Source organism: Mustelus asterias, chromosome 6 (genome assembly GCF_964213995.1).
Source record: "Mustelus asterias chromosome 6, sMusAst1.hap1.1, whole genome shotgun sequence".
NCBI lineage: Eukaryota > Metazoa > Chordata > Chondrichthyes > Carcharhiniformes > Triakidae > Mustelus > Mustelus asterias.
Window position 1 is genome coordinate 41557375 of NC_135806.1, and position 18878 is coordinate 41576252.

Sequence of the window (18878 nt, forward strand, 5' to 3'; positions counted from 1 at the left end):
TCAGTGTCACTGCAGCCTGGAATAAAGGGAGAGGGTACTGCACCCTGCTCAGTGTCACTGTGCAGCCCGGAACAGAGGGACAAGGTGCTGCACCCTGGCCAGTGTCACTGTGCAGCCCGGAACAGAGGGACAAGGTGCTGCACCCTGGCCACTGTCACTGTAGCCTGGAATAGAGGGAGAGGGTGCTGCACCCTGGCCAGTGGCACTGCAGCCTGGAATAGAGGGATAAGTGCTGCACCCTGCTCAGTGTCACTGTTCAACCCGGAATAGAGGGAGAGGGTGCTGCACCCTGCTCAACCCGGAACAGAGGGACAGGGTGTTGCACCCTGGCCAGTGTCACTGTGCAGCCCAGAACAGAGGGACAGGGTGTTGCACCCTGCCCAGTGTCACTGTGCAGCGTGGAACAGAGGGACAGGGTGTTGCACCCTGCCCAGTGGCACTGTGCAGCCCAGAACAGAGGGACAGGGTGTTGCACCCTGCCCAGTGGCACTGTGCAGCGTGGAACAGAGGGACAGGGTGTTGCACCCTGCCCAGTGGCACTGTGCAGCGTGGAACAGAGGGACAGGGTGTTGCACCCTGCCCAGTGGCACTGTGCAGCGTGGAACAGAGGGAGAGTGCAACCAGCCAGTGCCTTCACATCAGTTCACTTCAGGTAAGTGCAAACGAACTTCTAGGTCCTGACTGGACTGAATGGCTAATTTGTGCATTAAACATATTCATCACGTTATGTAAGTGCTGGAATGCACTGCCTGAAAGGAAGGAGTATGGTAAGTAAATTTAAAAAGTGGGACTAAAGACTAGGAGTGTAATTCATAGCCTGATATAAGATAGGTGAATACCAAATTAGGATATGATGATGCAATTGATAAAACCAGAGCACATTTCAAGACCCAGAAACTTGCTTACTCAGGACTCCCAACAGGATAACATTTGCTTCCTCATCTTGAGTGCTTTATGGGACTCTAGAATAGCTTAGTTTGCATTACCTCTTTGATTTGCCTAAGAATTCTATCTCTCTGTTAACTGCTTATTTTCCTGTTTAATCAACAATTTTTTTGATTGGTGAATTGGTAAATAACACATGGGCTAATTGACTATTCCAGGCCCATGTCCCAAAATTATACTTGCCATTTTAACGCTTATTGATGTCTGTCTTAACTCAGTGGTAGTACTCAGCAGGTTGCGTGTTTAAGCTGCATGCTGAAGATTGGCATATGTATACCAAGGTGATGTGTCAGTATATATTGAGGGAGTATTGTGCATTTTATGAAATGTTAAACTGAGACCCTGTTTTTTCTCTCAGGTGATCATAAAATATCCCATGGTGCTTCTTAAAGATGAACAAGGGTGCTGGCCAACATTCGAACATGCGAGTTAGGAGCAGAAGTAGGCTGTTCAGGCCCTTGAACCTGCTCACAATTTGATAAGATCATGATTGAACAGATTGTAGCCTCAACTCTATGTCTACCATCTCTATAGACTTTGACTCCCATGTCAATCAAGAATCTATTTAACTCCGCCTTAAATTATCCGGGCAGCACGGTGGTTAGCACTGCTGCCTCTCAGCGCCAGGGGACCTGGGTTCGATTCCGTGTTTGAGTCACTGTCTGTGTGGAGTTTGCACATTCTCCCTGTGTCTAGTGGGTTTCCTCCGGGTGCTCCGGTTTCCTCCCACAGTCCAAAGATGTGCAGGTTAGGTGCATTGACCATTTTAAATTCTCCCTCACTGTACCCGAACAGGTGCCAGAGTGTGGCAACAGGGGGATTTTCACAGTAACTTCATTACTATGTGAATATAAGCCTACTTGTGACAAATAAACTAACTTCATTCAATGACCCTGCCTCCTCTGATCTCTGGAGAAGAGAATTCAACATGCTTAAAAAAAATTCCTCAGATCTATGGGAACTGTCCACTAGTTCTAGTCTCCCTTTACAAGGAGAAACATCCCCTCAGGATTTTGTGTTTCAATAAGATCACCTCATTTTTCTAAACTACATTGGATACAGGTGTAACTTTTAAGACAACCCTTTTATCCCACGAATGAGTTGAGTAAACCTTTTCTGAACTACTTTGAATGTAATTATATACATTCTTAAGGAAATCAAAACTGTACACAATATTTTAGATGCAGTCTAACCAACACCCCATACAAACGTAGCAAAACTACCCCCCCCCCCCCATTTTATAGATGCAAAATATCTAATAAATGCTTTTGCGATAAATGAAAACATTCCAATTGCCTTCCTAATCACTTGCTGTACCTGAATAACTTTGTGATTCATGTACCAACACACCCACATCCTTCTGTCCTCTTCTGCAAGCTCTCACCATTTAAACATTAACACTGCAATGAAGCTATTGTGAAATTCCCCCAGTGGTGAAGAAGGCATTTAGCATGCTTGGTTTCATTGGTCAGAACATTGAATACAGGAGTTGGGACGTCTTGTTGAAGCTGTACAAGAATTGGTAAGGCCACACTTGGAATACTGTGTACAGTTCTGGTCACCCTATTATAGGAAGGATATTATAGAATCATAGAAACCCTACAGTGCAGAAGGAGGCCATTCGGCCCATCGAGTCTGCACCGACCACAATCCCACCCATGCCCTACCCCTACATATTTTACCTGCTAATCCCTCTAACCTACGCATCTCAGGACTCTAAGGGGCAATTTTAACCTGGCCAATCAACCTAACCCGCACATCTTTGGACTGTGGGAGGAAACCGGAGCACCTGGAGGAAACCCACGCAGACACGAGGAGAATGTGCAAACTCCACACAGACAGTGACCCGAGCCGGGAATCGAACCCAGGACCCTGGAGCTGTGAAGCAGCAGTGCTAACACTGTGCTACCGTGCCGTTATTAAACTAGAAAGAGTGCAGAAAAGATTTACTAGGATGCTACCGGGACTTGATGGTTTGAGTTATAAGGAGAGGCTGGATAGACTAGGACTTCTTTCTCTGGAGCCTAGAAGGCTGAGGGGTGACCTTATAGAGGTCTATAAAATAATGAGGGGCATAGATCAGCTAGATAGTCAATATCTTTTCCCAAAGGTAAGGGAGTCTAAAACTAGAGGGCATGGGTTTAAGGTGAGAGGGGAGAGATACAAAAGTGTCCAGAGGGGCAATTGTTTCTCACAGAGGGGGTGAGTGTCTGGAATTAGCTGCCAGAGATAATAGTAGAGGCGGGTACAATTTTGTCTTTTAATAAGCATTTAGACAGTTATATGGGTAAAATGGGTATAGAGGGATATGGGCCAAATGCAGGCAGTTGGGATTAGCTTGGGGGTTTAAAATAAAAGGGCAGCATGGGTAAATTGGGCCGAAGGGCCTGTTTCCATGCTGTAAACCTCTATGACTCTAGTCACCAGTCGCCTGTTTGGGTCAATGCACCTAACCAGCATGTCTTTCAGATTGTGGGAGGAAACCGGAGTACCTGAAGGAAACCCAAGCAGACACTGGGAGAACGTGCAGACTCCACACATACAATGACCCAAGTCCGGAATCAAACCCAGGTTGCTGGCACTGTGAGGCAGCAATGCTAACCACTGTGCCACCACACCGCCCATACTCCCCATAACCGAAGGTTGTGGGGAGAAAGCAGGATTAGGCTATTGAGTTGGACGATCAGCCATGATCGTAATGAATGGTGGAGCAGTCTCGAAGAGCCAAGTGGCCTCCTCCTATCTTCTATGTTTCTTTCCTTTCTAAATGCTTGTAGAAACTCTTAGAAATCATAGAAACCCTACAGTGCAGAAGGAGGCCATTCGGCCCATCGAGTCTGCACCGACCACAATCCCACCCAGGCCCTACCCCCACATATTTACCCGCTAATCCCTCTAACCTATGCATCCCAGGACTCTAAGGGGCAATTTTTAACCTGGCCAATCAACCTAACCCGCACATCTTTGGACTGTGGGAGGAAACCGGAGCACCCGGAGGAAACCCACGCAGACACGAGGAGAATGTGTAAACTCCACACAGACAGTGACCCGAGCCGCGAATCGAACCCGGGACCCTGGAGCTGTGAAGCAGCAGTGCTAACCACTGTGCTACCGTGCCGCCCATACTGATACATGCTCCCCATAACCAAAGGTTGTGGGGAGAAAGCAGGATTAGGCTATTGAGTTGGACGATCAGCCATGATCGTAATGAATGGTGGAGCCTCTACTATTATCTCTGGCAGCTAATTCCAGACACTCTGTGAGAAACAATTGCCCCTCTTACTATCCTGTTTTTTATATTTCCAACTAGCTTTTTCTCATGCTCTAATTTCTCCCGATTTTAATCATTATTTGCTGGTTTTTAAATTCTGTACAATCTTCTGACCTATCACTAATCTTCTTAGAATTGTATGTTTTTTTTTTCAATTTGATACTATCATTAATTTTCTTAGTTAGCCATTGATGGTGAACACTTCTGCTAGATTCTTACTTTCCAGTGGGAAAGAATGTTTGCTAAGTGTCATGAAATATCTTCTTAAATATGAATCCCCACTGACCTACTCAACCTAATTTCCCAGTTCGCTTTAGTCAGCTCTGTCTTTATACCATTGATGTGGAGATGCCGGCGTTGGACTGGGGTAAACACAGTAAGAAATCTCACAACACCAGGTTAAAGTCCAACAGGTTTATTTGGTAGCACAAGCCACTAGCTTTCGGAGCGCTGCCCCTTCATCAGATGAGTGGGATCACTCACCTGATGAAGGGGCAGCGCTCTGAAAGCTAGTGGCTTGTGCTACCAAATATACCTGTTGGACTTTAACCTGGTGTTGTGAGACTTCCTACTGTTTATACCATTGTGCATGCCTTTATTTAAGTTTAAAACATTTGTCTTGGATCCTTCTTTCCGTCGAGTGTGAAATCCAATTATGTTATGATCAGTAAAATGCTGGAAAATCTCAGTAGGTCTAACAGCATCTGTGGCGAGAGAATAGAGCCAATGTTTCGGGTCTGGATGGCCCTTCAGCAGAGCTGAGACGAAAGAGAGACAGCAGAGATTTATACTCTGAGGGTAGGGAGGGCTGGTGAAATTGGACAAAGGGAATATAAATGAGCATACAGAAGGCTGAGAAGGTGTGGAAAGTGTCCATTAAATGATTAGTTTGCGTGACTGGCAAAACAAAGATGCAGCTTGTCGCTCTCCTTTCCACCCCCACCCCCTTTTAGGCCAACTGCCACATTCCTCAGGTAGCCCTCTACCAAGCTGTACCTTTGTTTTGTACCTCCCTACCCTCCTAGTATAAATCTCTGCTGACTCTTTTTCCTGATGTGAAGAAGTTTAACAACACCAGGTTAAAGTCCAACAGGTTTATTTGGTATGACCTTAAATGAGTTCTGGAGGAATTACAACATCTACGATGGCATCAAAAACATTGCAGATTCTTGGGAGGAAGTGAAGACAACCAACATGAAAGGAGTGTGGAACAAATTGTGCCCCCAATTCGCACACGGTTTTAAGGGGTTTACAGCTGAGTACATCGCCGAAGCCAGGCAAGCTGTGGTTGATATTGGTAATAATCAACTACAGTTAGACATCAATGAAGATGATGTCTTAGACTTGCTTGAATCCCATGCCGAAGAACTGACCAATGAGGACCTTATGGAGCTGGAGCAACATAGAACATAGAACAGTACAGCACAGAACAGGCCCTTCGGCCCACGATGTTGTGCCGAGCTTTATCTGAAACCAAGATCAAGCTATCCCACTCCCTATCATCCCAGCGTGCTCCATGTGCCTATCCAATAACCGCTTAAATGTTCCTAAAGTGTCTGACTCCACTATCACTGCAGGCAGTCCATTCCACACACCAACCACTCTCTGCGTAAAGAACCTACCTCTGATATCCTTCCTATATCTCCCACCATGAACCCTATAGTTATGCCCCCTTGTAATAGCTCCATCCACCCGAGGAAATAGTCTTTGAACGTTCACTCTATCTATCCCCTTCACCATTTTATAAACCTCTATTAAGTCTCCCCTCAGCCTCCTCCGCTCCAGAGAGAACAGCCCTAGCTCCCTCAACCTGTCCTCATAAGACCTACCCTCCAAACCAGGCAGCATCCTGGTAAATCTCCTCTGCACTCTTTCCAGTGCGTCCACATCCTTCTTATAGTGAGGTGACCAGAACTGCACACAATATTCCAAATGTGGTCTCGCTAAGGTCCTGTACAGTTGCAGCATAACCCCACGGCTCTTAAACTTCAACCCCCTGTTAATAAAAGCTAACACACTATAGGCCTTCTTCACAGCTCTATCCACTTGAGTGGCAACCTTTAGAGATCTGTGGATATGGACCCCAAGATCTCTCTGTTCCTCCACAGTCTTCAGAACCCTACCTTTGACCCTGTAATCCACATTTAAATTAGTCCTACCAAAATGAATCACCTCACATTTATCAGGGTTAAACTCCATTTGCCATTTTTCAGCCCAGCTTTGCATCCTATCTATGTCTCTTTGCAGCCTACAACAGCCCTCCACCTCATCCACTACTCCACCAATCTTGGTGTCATCAGCAAATTTACTGATCCACCCTTCAGCCCCCTCCTCTAAGTCATTAATAAAAATCACAAAGAGCAGAGGATCAAGCACTGATCCCTGTGGCACTCCGCTAGCAACCTGCCTCCAGTCCGATGATAGCATTTGAGGAAGAAGTCCGGGACCTACACAAACCTGTTGGACTTTAACCTGGTGTTGTTAAACTTCTGACTCTTTCCTCTCAGCTCTGACAAAGGGTCATCTAGACTTGAAAAGTTGGCTCTATTCTCTCTTTGCAGGTGCTATCAGACCTGTTGAAATTTTCCAGCATTTTTCTTTGTTTCAGATTCCAGCAACCGCAGTATTTTGCATTTATGTTATGATCAGTGCTACCTAGAAGCTGTTTTTACTATGAGATCATTAACTAATCCTCTCTCTTGCACATTACTAGGTCCAGAATAGCCTGCTCTCCGGTTAAGTCTGGAATGTGCTGCTCTAAGAAATCATCTTAATTTGCTGCCTGTGGGTTATTTATCCTTACCTTGCATTCTCAAAGTCTTTGAACACATGCTGAAGCTGTGAAAGACACCATTAAATGCATATTTCTTGTTTATGATTACAGTATTGGCTTTCTGAAAATATAGTCTTTGCAGAAAGAATTTGCATAAAAACTTATTTTCCACCCTCCTTAAGTCCTTGTGCTTCATAGCCAATTACAGGCAGTCCCCGGGTTACGAACGAGTTCCGTTTTTAAGTCTGTCTGTAAGTCGAATTTTTATGTAAGTCGGAACAGTTACATACGGTTCACATCAAACGTCAATTAGTCAAATGTTTGTCTTAGTACATAGTACATATTTTACCTAAAACATCTTAAATATAATAATACAATAATAATAAATGGAAATGACACAAAACTTTGATTTTTATATTTATATGTGTGTGTTTGTAGGTATAAAAAACATTAAAGGAAACATCAAGGGAGGCTTGAACAGAGCTTTTCTTTTTCTCATTATAAATGGCCTTGTAGCAGCTGAGGCCGTCGGTAACTATCCGGTAAACTTTGGTGAACCGCTCTGCATTAGGATCTTGCTCTAACTTTGCCATCCCTGCTTCAATGAGACGAAAGGCTTCAGCTAATTCGATCGTCAAAAACTTCTTGGGTTCTGGGGTTTCTACGTCCCGGACTACTTCCTCAAATGCTATCATCTGCTGCTCCAGCTCCATAAGGTCCTCATTGGTCAGTTCTTCGGCATGGGATTCAAGCAAGTCTAAGACATCGTCTTCATTGATGTCTAACTGCAGTTGATTATTACCAATATCAACCACAGCTTGCCTGGCTTCGGCGATGTCCTCAGCTGTAAACCTCTTAAAACCATGTGCGAATTGGGGGCACAATTTGTTCCACACTCCTTTCATGTTGGTTGTCTTCACTTCCTCCCAAGAATCTGCAATGTTTTTGATGCTGAAGTCGGTAAAAATACCTCTTGAGGCTGGTATGAGTCAAAATAGAGTAGGCTTTATTCTCACAAGCTTATGGGAGAACTTGACCCCTTGAAAGCGGAAGCCAAAGTTCTCTCTGAACACAAGAAGCGTGGACCTTTATACATCAGGGTTCCCAATACAAGTCATGAAGCAAAGTCCAGTTAACAGTCCTTGATCATAAATTATAGTTCCTTTTAACAGCTTCTGATACACTCTGGTTTATGATTAGAGACTAACTGGTATCCTTGGGTCATAAAGCACAATTCTCCTGGTAGTTGTAGTCAAGATGCAACCTCTGGTCCCCCGCTCTTCCCACGGCCTTTCCTTTGAAGTGACTGTGTGCAATTGCAGCTGTCCTAGTGGGAGTCCTCCTTCAAACGGCCATTCTCACACTCCTCCATTTGGTAGCTGCTTCCTTTGTTTAAATCATACACAAGCCTACGGAAAAAGTAAGACTTGCAACCCTACATCTACATTTAACTGTCTGTTTTATCAGAATGATATAAACAAGCAAGGGAACCATGAACAAATGGCTTATACTACTACCAGGAGCAATATAAACAAAGGGGAGACTAGCCATAAGGAAGGGTTATGTTTGTGATACATTCCAGGTACAAAGTTCAACCTTTTAGGTACAAAATGCATTGAGTATAAAAAAAATTAACCCTTTCCCTTCTTCAATGCCATCGTAGATGTTGTAATTCCTCCAGAACTCATTTAAGGGTCATTGCATCATCTTGGGTAGCCCTGACTGCTTGTGAGAAGGTCCGGCGTAAATAGTAAGTCTTAAAGGAGGCTATGACCCCTTGATCCATTGGCTGAAGTAGTGATGTGGTGTTGGGTGGTAAAAAGATAACCTTTACATTGAGGTGAAGGTCATCTAAAGTGCTTGGATGTCCGGGGGCGTTGTCAAGCACAAGGAGAATTTTGAAAGGAATCTTCTTGGCCAAGCAATAGCATTCAGCAGCAGGAACAAAGTAGTTCAGGAACCAATCTTCGAAGAGAGCTTTTGTTACCCAAGCCTTTGTGTTTGACTTCCAAATAACGGGAAGAGATGCCTTGATGATTCGGCTAAGTGCCCTCGGATTTAGGGAGCGATACACAAGCATAGGCTTAAGCTTGTTATCCCTGGATGCATTACCACCAAGCAATAATGTTAGCCTATCCTTGGATGCCTTATGCCCTGGAGCAGTTTTTTTCCTCTTTTGAAATGTATGTCCTTTCAGGCATTTTTTTCCAAAATAAGTCAGTCTCGTCTACATTAAATATTTGCTCAGGCACATAACCTCCCTCCTCAATTTTTTCCAACATTTCAGGAAACTCTCTCGCAGCACTTACATTGGCACTCGCTGCTTCACCTTGCACTTTAACATTGTGTAAATTTACCCACCCTCTGAAACACTTGAACCAACCCCTACTCGCAACAAATTCTTCATCACAAGCATCTTCACTTGCTGCACGTGCAGCTTTTAAATCACTGAAAAGGCTTCGAGCCTTTTCTTGCACTAAGCCAAGGCTAATAGGAATGTTACGCTGATTTTGATCCTCGAACCAAATTACCAATAGCCTTTCCATTTCGATAATTAAACCACTGCGTTGCTTAGTGATAATTGTCGCTTTCATCGGGACAGAGCCTTTTACATGCTCCATTACATGTCCAAAGATGTGCGGGTTAGGTTGATTGGCCATGCTAAAAATTGCCCTTAGTGTCCTGAGATGCGTAGGTTAGAGGGGTTAGTGGGTGGATATTGGGGTAGGGCCTGGGTGGGATTGTGGTCGGTGCAGACTCGATGGGCTAAATGGCCTCTTTTTGTACTGTAGGGTTTCTATGATTACTCTCCCCTTGTCCTTTATAATTGTCCCGATCGTTGACCGACTGTAGCCTAACGCTTTTCCAATGTTTGTTGGCGTTTCACCTCTCTCCAATCGCTTTATTATTTCCACTTTCGTTTCAACCGTAATCGTTTTCCTTTTCTTCGATGCATCACCATCACTTGCATCAGATTTACGCTTTTGGAGCCATGATTACGAGGGTAAATACACAAAAAATTTAAGTCAAAATTCAATGCACACAGCAGTGTTTACCCGATCCGACTTAAAATGGCGACGATGGCGTGGCGCTGTTCTCTCTCGGGCCGACGAACCGCTGAAAACGCGCAGTGTTTTGAGCGTCGCACAATGTAGTCCGCCCGTTCGTTAGTACGAACCACTGTATGTAACTCTATTTTTAAAAATAATAGGCTTTAGGGAGGTCGGTACGTAAGTACGGGCGTTCGTAAGTCGGGCATTCGTAACCCGGGGACTGCCTGTATTTACTTTGGAACTACAACCACTGGTAATGTGGACAAGCAGAGCAGCAATTTATACACAAGATCCCATAAACAACAATAAGATAAATGGCCAAATAATTTGTTGCTGATTGTGGTTTAAATGTTGGCCAAACTCCCTTGCTCTTGTGCCATGGCATCTCTTGTATCCTGAGGGGAAAGACAGGGCAATGATTTAAAGCATCACTCAAAAATAGCACCTCCAATTCTGTAGTATTTTCAAATTGTGCTCAGTCCTTTGCAGTGAGGCTAAGACCTTGTGACTCAGATGAGGGTGCTAATTGAATCAAGGTTTCTCATGTCTATGTTTGTCAGCTACATAATTTGCAGCAGAGAAACAAGTCAGTCAGCCCCATATGGGCCTCCTTTCACCTTAGTTTATCTCTCACCCTATCAGCATATCATTCTATTCCTTTACCCCTCGTGTAGTTCTCCAGTTTCCCCTCAGCGGTATTTATGTCTCTACCGCTGCATGTGACTGCACATTCCACATGACTTAGACCAGTCTTTTTTATGATGCTGAAGTAGGAAACCTAACACGTTGTCCTTTCATTGAAACTCTTCAATTTGGGTCCATCAAAGTCGATAGCTCTTGTCTATTTCAATGTGCACAATATTTTCAGTAATAATGCTGACAGAAACAATGCTGACAGAAACAATGCCAGACTTGGTAACAGAGATCAATCAACATTACAGCTTGCACATCAACCTATACGTTGATTTGATAAGAAAGAAGTTTAAGATTGTCACTGAGAGAAAAAATTCAAAGATCGGCACTTTATTGATCTTGTAAAGTTCTTGTGTAATTGTGAACTTTGGATTGACATGAAAATGCCTCTGTTTTTGAAAAATTATTTTTTAAAGCTTTCAACTGACTGGAAATTCAATTTAAAAAAAGAGACAGCAAACTGCTTTAAAATATGAGGTTGCCTCCCAATTCAGGAAGAGATTAAAGATGCAAAGTGCTGAAATGTAATCAACAGTAAAGAAAATGGGAACTGCTAACCAGCTAGATACCTTCAACAATGCCCCCCCACCTACCCCAACAGTGGAGGACAAATAACCCCATCTCCTGTTGGTGTCTATGGTCTTTCATCAAAACAAGTAAAAGATAAAAATGTGATTACTACAACAAAGACTGCAAAACCTGGTAATTGAATTCCTTTTTTTGGAAATATACAGACGGGGTTTTTAAAAACCCAGTTTTGCCAAGCCAGACACAGGACTCCTCAAAATCATCTGGAAAAATTGCTAAAGGGAGAAATTGCTCACGCACTCTCCTAGATCACAGAATTAAAAAGGAAGGAAATTGACTGGAGCAAAGTGCAGTGATTTGGCAATCTACATCTCGAGGACAAGCAAAGGACTTAATTCTGTGTTCTTTTAATTTTATTTGGACTCTAACTTTCCATGTGTAATTTTTCCTTGGCATTAGTAGTTAATTTGTTTGCTCTTTTTTGATTGATTGGTTCCTCATTAAAAAGTAAATACATTTGGATTGCTAAAGGCAACTATGGGGAAAAGAAACTTAAAGCCTTTGTGACCAATAAGGCTGAATAAAGGGGAGCCTTTATCCCTCCCTAGCGTGTGAAAGTTTAATTCATTTTTATAATGTTGTTCATTTTGTGTTTGTAGTTGGCAGAATGGAGGTCCATTTGTGAGAGGAAAGTTCATTACACAGGAATTTAATTAAATGAAAAATCTGGGGGAAACTAGGCCAATGAATGACGAACCAAGATCTGAGCAGCCTTGAATCAACTGCCAATGGTGAACGTAACCTTGTAATGTTGTAGAATTTCTTTATCTCTGAATTGTGACAATCTAAATCTTTCAGAGGGTGCTTTATTCCAGAAAATAATGCTCCTTTGCTCTATGATTCGAATGTGCAATAGTTCCTGAACAGCATCTTTCAAGACAAGTAGATTTGTAGACATAGGGGGGCAACTTTCCGACCTCGCTGTGCATGGTGCTGATCCAAGAAAATAGCATGCGGGTCCAAAAATCGGTTCCACACCTGGCACCAAATGGTTTGCAATCGTTCTGGCCCCTTTCCTCTGGTGCAAATCGGATTGAGCCCAGATAGGGTGTTAGGCTGATTAGCATGAGATTGATTGATTGGATTTCAATCTCATTTGCGAGTTCAGCTGGTGACTCGTGATGGGGGAAACATGCCGTAGATTTGGGGTGAGTGGGGGGGGTCTCTCCCGCCCCCAAATACTAGTACGCAACTCGCCACTCTCCGAATAAGTGACTGTGTGTGGGATGATTCCACTCCAGAACGCGCCTGACGGACCAGCAAGGAGCACTCCAGTATTCTCGCCATACTGACACTTGGGTGGAATTTTCCACCCATGGCTCTTGTTTGCCTGGCCTCTCCTCAATTAACAACTTTTATGGGCTAGTTAAAACTGTTTACTGATAAAAACCACATTCTTTGGATGAACATGGGTCCAGGATCAGAAATGCAAATAATGAAATCAATTAGTAGCAACTGGAGAACAATGTAGCACAAAAAAAACTGGTTGTGTTGAAGCCGAGACATTTGAACTGGATGGTGTTCAGCCTTTATGAATTAAAATTTTATATATATATGCAGTTTGCTTCTTAAAATGTGTACATCAAAGTAAAGCTTAAAAGTTGCCCAAGGATTTAATGTTGTAGAAAAGAATAACCGCTAAAAGCAGAATAATTAAGTAGCAATGAATGTTGCAACAAAACTTCAAAATGCTTTTGTTAGCAGAGCAGAGAAAGCATTCCAGTAAATGAGACAGCAATGGGGGATGACAAATCAAATGAGGCTGAGCAGAATTTTAAATGTAAGCAAAATGGATGCTGGAAATCTGAAATAAAAGCAGAACATTTTAGAAATACTGCACAGGTATAGCAGCAGCTGTGGGGGAAAAAGGGGATGAAATAAATAGTTAATGTTTCAGGTCAGTGACTCTTCACCAGAACTTTGTTTCTCTTTCCATAGATGCTGCAGACCTGCTGACTATTTCTAGCATTTTCTGCTTTTATAGCAATGAGATAAAACAGTAAAGGAAAAGAGCCTTGAAGCTGAATAGATGTGTATGGAAGAGCAATGGATAGAAACAGAAGCAGATGGCAGAATATCGAAAAGGAGAGAAAAAAGGAAAAATACAAATATGGTATTAACAAAGGTGATATTTTACATAGAAGAATAGTAACAAAGTTTGCAGACGACACAAAGATAAGTGGAAAAGTGAATCGTGTAGAGGGCGTAGAAGGTCTGCAGAGAGATTTGGACAGGCTGAGTGAGTGGGCGAGGATCTGGCAGATGGCGTATAACGTTAACAAATGCGAGGTTATTCACTTTGGAAGAAATAATAGCAAATTGGATTATTATCTAAATGGAAAGAAATTACAACATGCTGCTGTGCAAAGGGACCTGGGGGTCCTTGTGCATGAGACGCAAAAACCCAGTCTGCAGGTGCAACCGGTGATCAAGAAGGCAAATGGGATGTTGGCCTAATTTTACCTATTCCTAAAAAGAGGCCAACTTTCTCACTTGGTGCACATCCACCATGGAGTGTTCCAAACTTGGGAGAGCATAGTCAAGTGTTATAAAAATGACAGTAATAATACTGCCTGCAGGAAAAGCCCGTTTGCTTATAGTGTTTACAGACTTGCTAAGAACAGATTAGCAATTATTAAATTTAAGTGGACAAAAAATCTGGTCAATTGCTCTGATCAAATGCATAGGTTTGAGGTGTCACGAAGTTTATTCCTAACTGCCTTTCACCATTTCCTCCCTTTTGAGCTTTCTATTGTTTCAATTTTTACTTTTTAATTTGTTTCCATTGGACCTCGTATACCAGGGTTAGAGAAAGGTACAAATGTTAGAAATAATCCCACAGCAAATTCTTTAAGATGAAACAAAATTAGGATTTATTAACACATTCAAAACCCAAGGAATGGATTGTGACTCATACTCACACTCGCTGGCAAAAAAGGTAGAAAATTAGAAAAGAAAAATTATTAAAAATACGAAAGGTTATTGGCATTAATTTGCGTGAAAATAGTTCCATATGTCCATATCCAGTGAAGGTTCTTTCAGGTGGCTTTGCCCGGCAGAATTCCTGATCTTGGTCCTAGGAATTTGGTTGCAGGTCGAGGCGGTTTAAAATACAACAGAAGTATTTATGTATTCTGGGAATTAATTCCTTTTGTAGGTGAAATACTGGGTTCCTTTTGTAGATCATACTTCGAGAGACGAAGGTCAGAGACTGAATGCTAGCCTGGAGTTTTGTTTTTCTCTTCGATTAAACAGCAAGTGAAGACTGAACTAAAAGCTGTATAACTGAGCAACTCAAACAGCTCAAGTCTTGGTTATGTGACATGGATGGCTTTGGATCGAGCCATGTTGGGGATTGTGGGTTTTAAACAAAAAGAAAAGATGTGGTTTGCATACATAGATTCAAACTAACAACAACAGATTTATTCTAGGAGATCTTGCCTGTACGGAGTAGAAACTAAAACAGCAACCCATGCAACAACTTAATGTCAGCACCATCAAATTATGTGACCAGCTCTTAAAGCAATCATGCAACTACTTATATAACATCATTCAGTTAACTAAGTACTTTAAGAACCATTGTTAAAACCCATTGCATTGTGAGCAGATAATTATGGAACCATTAGCACAGCATTGAAGATGGAATCTGTGGTAGGGAAGTTGTTGGAGAGGATTCTTAGAGACAGGATGTATGTGCATTTAGAACAAAACAATCTCATTAGTGACAGACAGCATGGTTTTGTAAGAGGGAGGTCGTGCCTTACAAATTTGGTGGAGTTTTTTGAGGAAGTGACAAAAACGGTTGATGAAGGAAGGGCCGTGGATGTCGTCTATATGGATTTCAGTAAGGCATTTGACAAAGTCCCACATGGCAGGTTGGTTAAGAAGGTTAAGGCTCATGGGATACAAGGAGAAGTGGCTAGATGGGTGGAGAACTGGCTTGGCCATAGGAGACAGAGGGTAGTGGTCGAAGGGTCTTTTTCCGGCTGGAGGTCTGTGACCAGTGGTGTTCCGCAGGGCTCTGTACTGGGACCTCTGCTATTTGTGATATATATAAATGATTTGGAAGAAGGTGTAACTGGTGTAATCAGCAAGTTTGCGGATGACACGAAGATGGCTGGAATTGCAGATAGCGAAGAGCATTGTCGGGCAATACAGCAGGATATAGATAGGCTGGAAAATTGGGCGGAGAGGTGGCAGATGGAGTTTAATCCGGATAAATGCGAAGTGATGCATTTTGGAAGAAATAATGTAGGGAGGAGTTATACAATAAATGGCAGAGTCATCAGGAGTATAGAAACACAGAGGGACCTAGGTGTGCAAGTCCACAAATCCTTGAAGGTGGCAACACAGGTGGTGAAGAAGGCATATGGTATGCTTGCCTTTATAGGACGGGGTATAGAGTATAAAAGCTGGAGTCTGATGATGCAGCTGTATAGAACGCTGGTTAGGCCACATTTGGAGTACTGCGTCCAGTTCTGGTCGCCGCACTACCAGAAGGACGTGGAGGCATTGGAGAGAGTGCAGAGAAGGTTTACCAGGATGTTGCCTGGTATGGAGGGTCTTAGCTATGAGGAGAGATTGGGCAGACTGGGGTTGTTCTCCTTGGAAAGACGGAGAATGAGTGGAGATCTAATAGAGGTATACAAGATTATGAAGGGTATAGATAGGGTGAACAGTGGGAAGCTTTTTCCCAGGTCGGAGGTGACGATCACGAGGGGTCACGGGCTCAAGCTGAGAGGGGCGAAGTATAACTCAGACATCAGAGGGACGTTTTTTACACAGAGGGTGGTGGGGGCCTGGAATGCGCTGCCAAGTAGGGTGGTGGAGGTAGGCACGCTGACATCGTTTAAGACTTACCTGGATAGTCACATGAGCAGCCTGGGAATGGAGGGATACAAACGATTGGTCTAGTTGGACCAAGGAGCGGCACAGGCTTGGAGGGCCGAAGGGCCTGTTTCCTGTGCTGTACTGTTCTTTGTTCTTTGAATCATCTTCCTTTGACCAGAGCCAGTTTATGCAGATATTTCATCTACTAATCCTTTGTGTTTACTTGGGGATGGAATATTCATACAATGCAACGGATGTCACATTTCAGGAGGATGACGAGTTCGCCTTTGTCCATTGGAACTGCTCAGGATCTTCCATTGCCACCATCATGAGGTCAGCTGTGGCCATTTTGTTGTCCAGCAATATTGTCCACTTTTTTAAAAATGAATTCATAGAAAAGAACCTGAAAGAGACAAAAACGTTTTTAAAAAATTTTCTTCATGCTGTCTTGGCATGACCAGGCCAAGATATCATATGGAACCCTTGAACATGAGTACAAGTTGTGCAAGCTATAAAGTGCATGAAGAAATACAAACTATGTGGAAATGTGAGAGAAGTGGTTAAAATCAGGACTCTGGACAAGATTAGACAGGGACGAACTGTTACTATTGGTGATTTAAGGTTATTGGAAAGAGAAAAGCAACAGCAACATGAAAAGCTTTTTTATGCAATGAGTTATCAGGATCTGGACTGCACTGCCTAAAAAGTGATGGAAGAGAATTAGATAATTATCTGGAAATTTCCAGGGAAGCAAGGAAAATAACTGATGTAGGATTAGGTAAATTGCTTTTGCAGAGAGCCAACATGAACACTAAGGGTTGAATGGCCGCCTCCTCTACTGTAACCTTTCTATGTTTCTATGTAAAAGGTGGTCCTCCTAAACTAGGTGCTACAGAATATGGAGAAGCTCAGCAATCTTCCCAGGGCCTTCATGACAATGGTCGAAACATTGAAGGGCACATTATGTGGAGGACATAAAACTATAAAATTTATGAATTACATTGTGATCCTGGAAGTAGACTAAAGGAATAAGACTGGATTGAAATAGTTTACACGGTGGTTTTAGGAGCAGGAGGAAACATAAGGGGGAAGGATGCATAAAAGCATATTTGGTTTCAAATGGGTTGAGCAGACAACAGAAATAAAAAGAACAGTTTAATTATGCTTCATAGATTGAGAAAGCACTTGGCTGAGTGAAGCATGAAAAATTAATAGATTTCCTACCAAGATGTAAAATTAATGTCATTGAGGCTTTTAAAAAATCTTTACAGGGAACATCAAACCACAGCAAAGTTGATAATTTACATAACATTATCAGGAGGGATTGAACAGGGATGGAAAAATCAACCAGAACTTTCAACATTGTGCATTAATTATGACCAAGTCCAGAAAATATGGCAAGAGTGAAGATCATTAAAAAAGGTGGAAAACAATCTAGGGTACAGTAATGATTGCAGATACAAATGACATTGCAAGAGCCTCCTGACTGAAATACTACTGTCGCAAAGTTAAGGACTTGCTAAATTAGACCTTGGGATGATCAATATGAAAATTGAGCAAGGAGGTGAAATTGCTTATTTAGGCAGTCTGTAACATCAAAGGTTAAATTCAAGAGTGCATAAATGACCAATTAATTACTGACACCGTTTGCTTTGGGGAGGCAAGATCTGCTAAACTTCAACCAGTAGCAATGTCAGGGAACTGTAGAGCCCCTGTGGAATTTTAGCATTAGAACACTTTACATGTAATTTACATAAGATTTTTGCATCTGTGTTCAGTATGGTGAACGATGATGTAGATAGAAAGGAGGGAGGGAGATTATGCTATAATTGAACAAATTAGCACTGGGAGGGAGGAAGTATTAGCAATTTAATTTTAGCGGGCTTAAATCTCCAGGCCCAGACAAGATGTATCCTAGGGCGCCGTGGGAGGCAAGGGAGGATATTGCAGGGCCTCTGACGTTCATTTTTAAATCCTCTCAGGCGACAGGAGAGTATCAGAGGACTGGATGATAGCTAATATGGTATCATTATTCAAGAAGAGAAGTGGGGTTAAACCAGGTAATTACAGACCAGTGAGCCTATCATCAGTGGTAGGGAAATTGTTGGAAATAATTGAGGTTCAAAATGAATCTCTACTTGGAAAAGTGAGAACTAATCGAAGATAGTCAGTCAGCATGGCTTTGTCTAACAAATTTGAATTTTGAGGTGGTGACGAAGTGTGTAGATGAAGGCAATGCAATTGATGTAGTCTACATGGACTTCAGAAAGGCTTGGACAGGGCCCCACATGGTAGACCGGTCATGAAGCTAAGAGCACATGGGATCCAGGGAAAATTGGATTCAAAATTGGTTTAGTGGCAGGCGCCAGAGGGTAATGCTTGAAGGTTGTTTTTGTGATTTGGAAGCCTGCATTCAGTGGTATACTGCAGAGATTGGCACTGAGTCCCTTGCTGTTTGTAGTATACATTCATGATCTAGATGTGAAAGTAGAAGGTAAGTTCGCAGATAACACAGAAATAGATGGTGTGGTAAATAGCAGGGATGAAAGCCTTAGACTGGCTGGTTAGATGGGCAGAACAGTGGCAAATGGAATTTAATCCTGAAAAGTGTGAGGTGATGCATTTTGGGAGGACTAACAAGGCAAGGGAATGCACAGTGAATGGCAGGATGCTAGGAAATACAGAGGAACAAATTGACCTGGAGATCCCTGAAAGCAGCAGGACC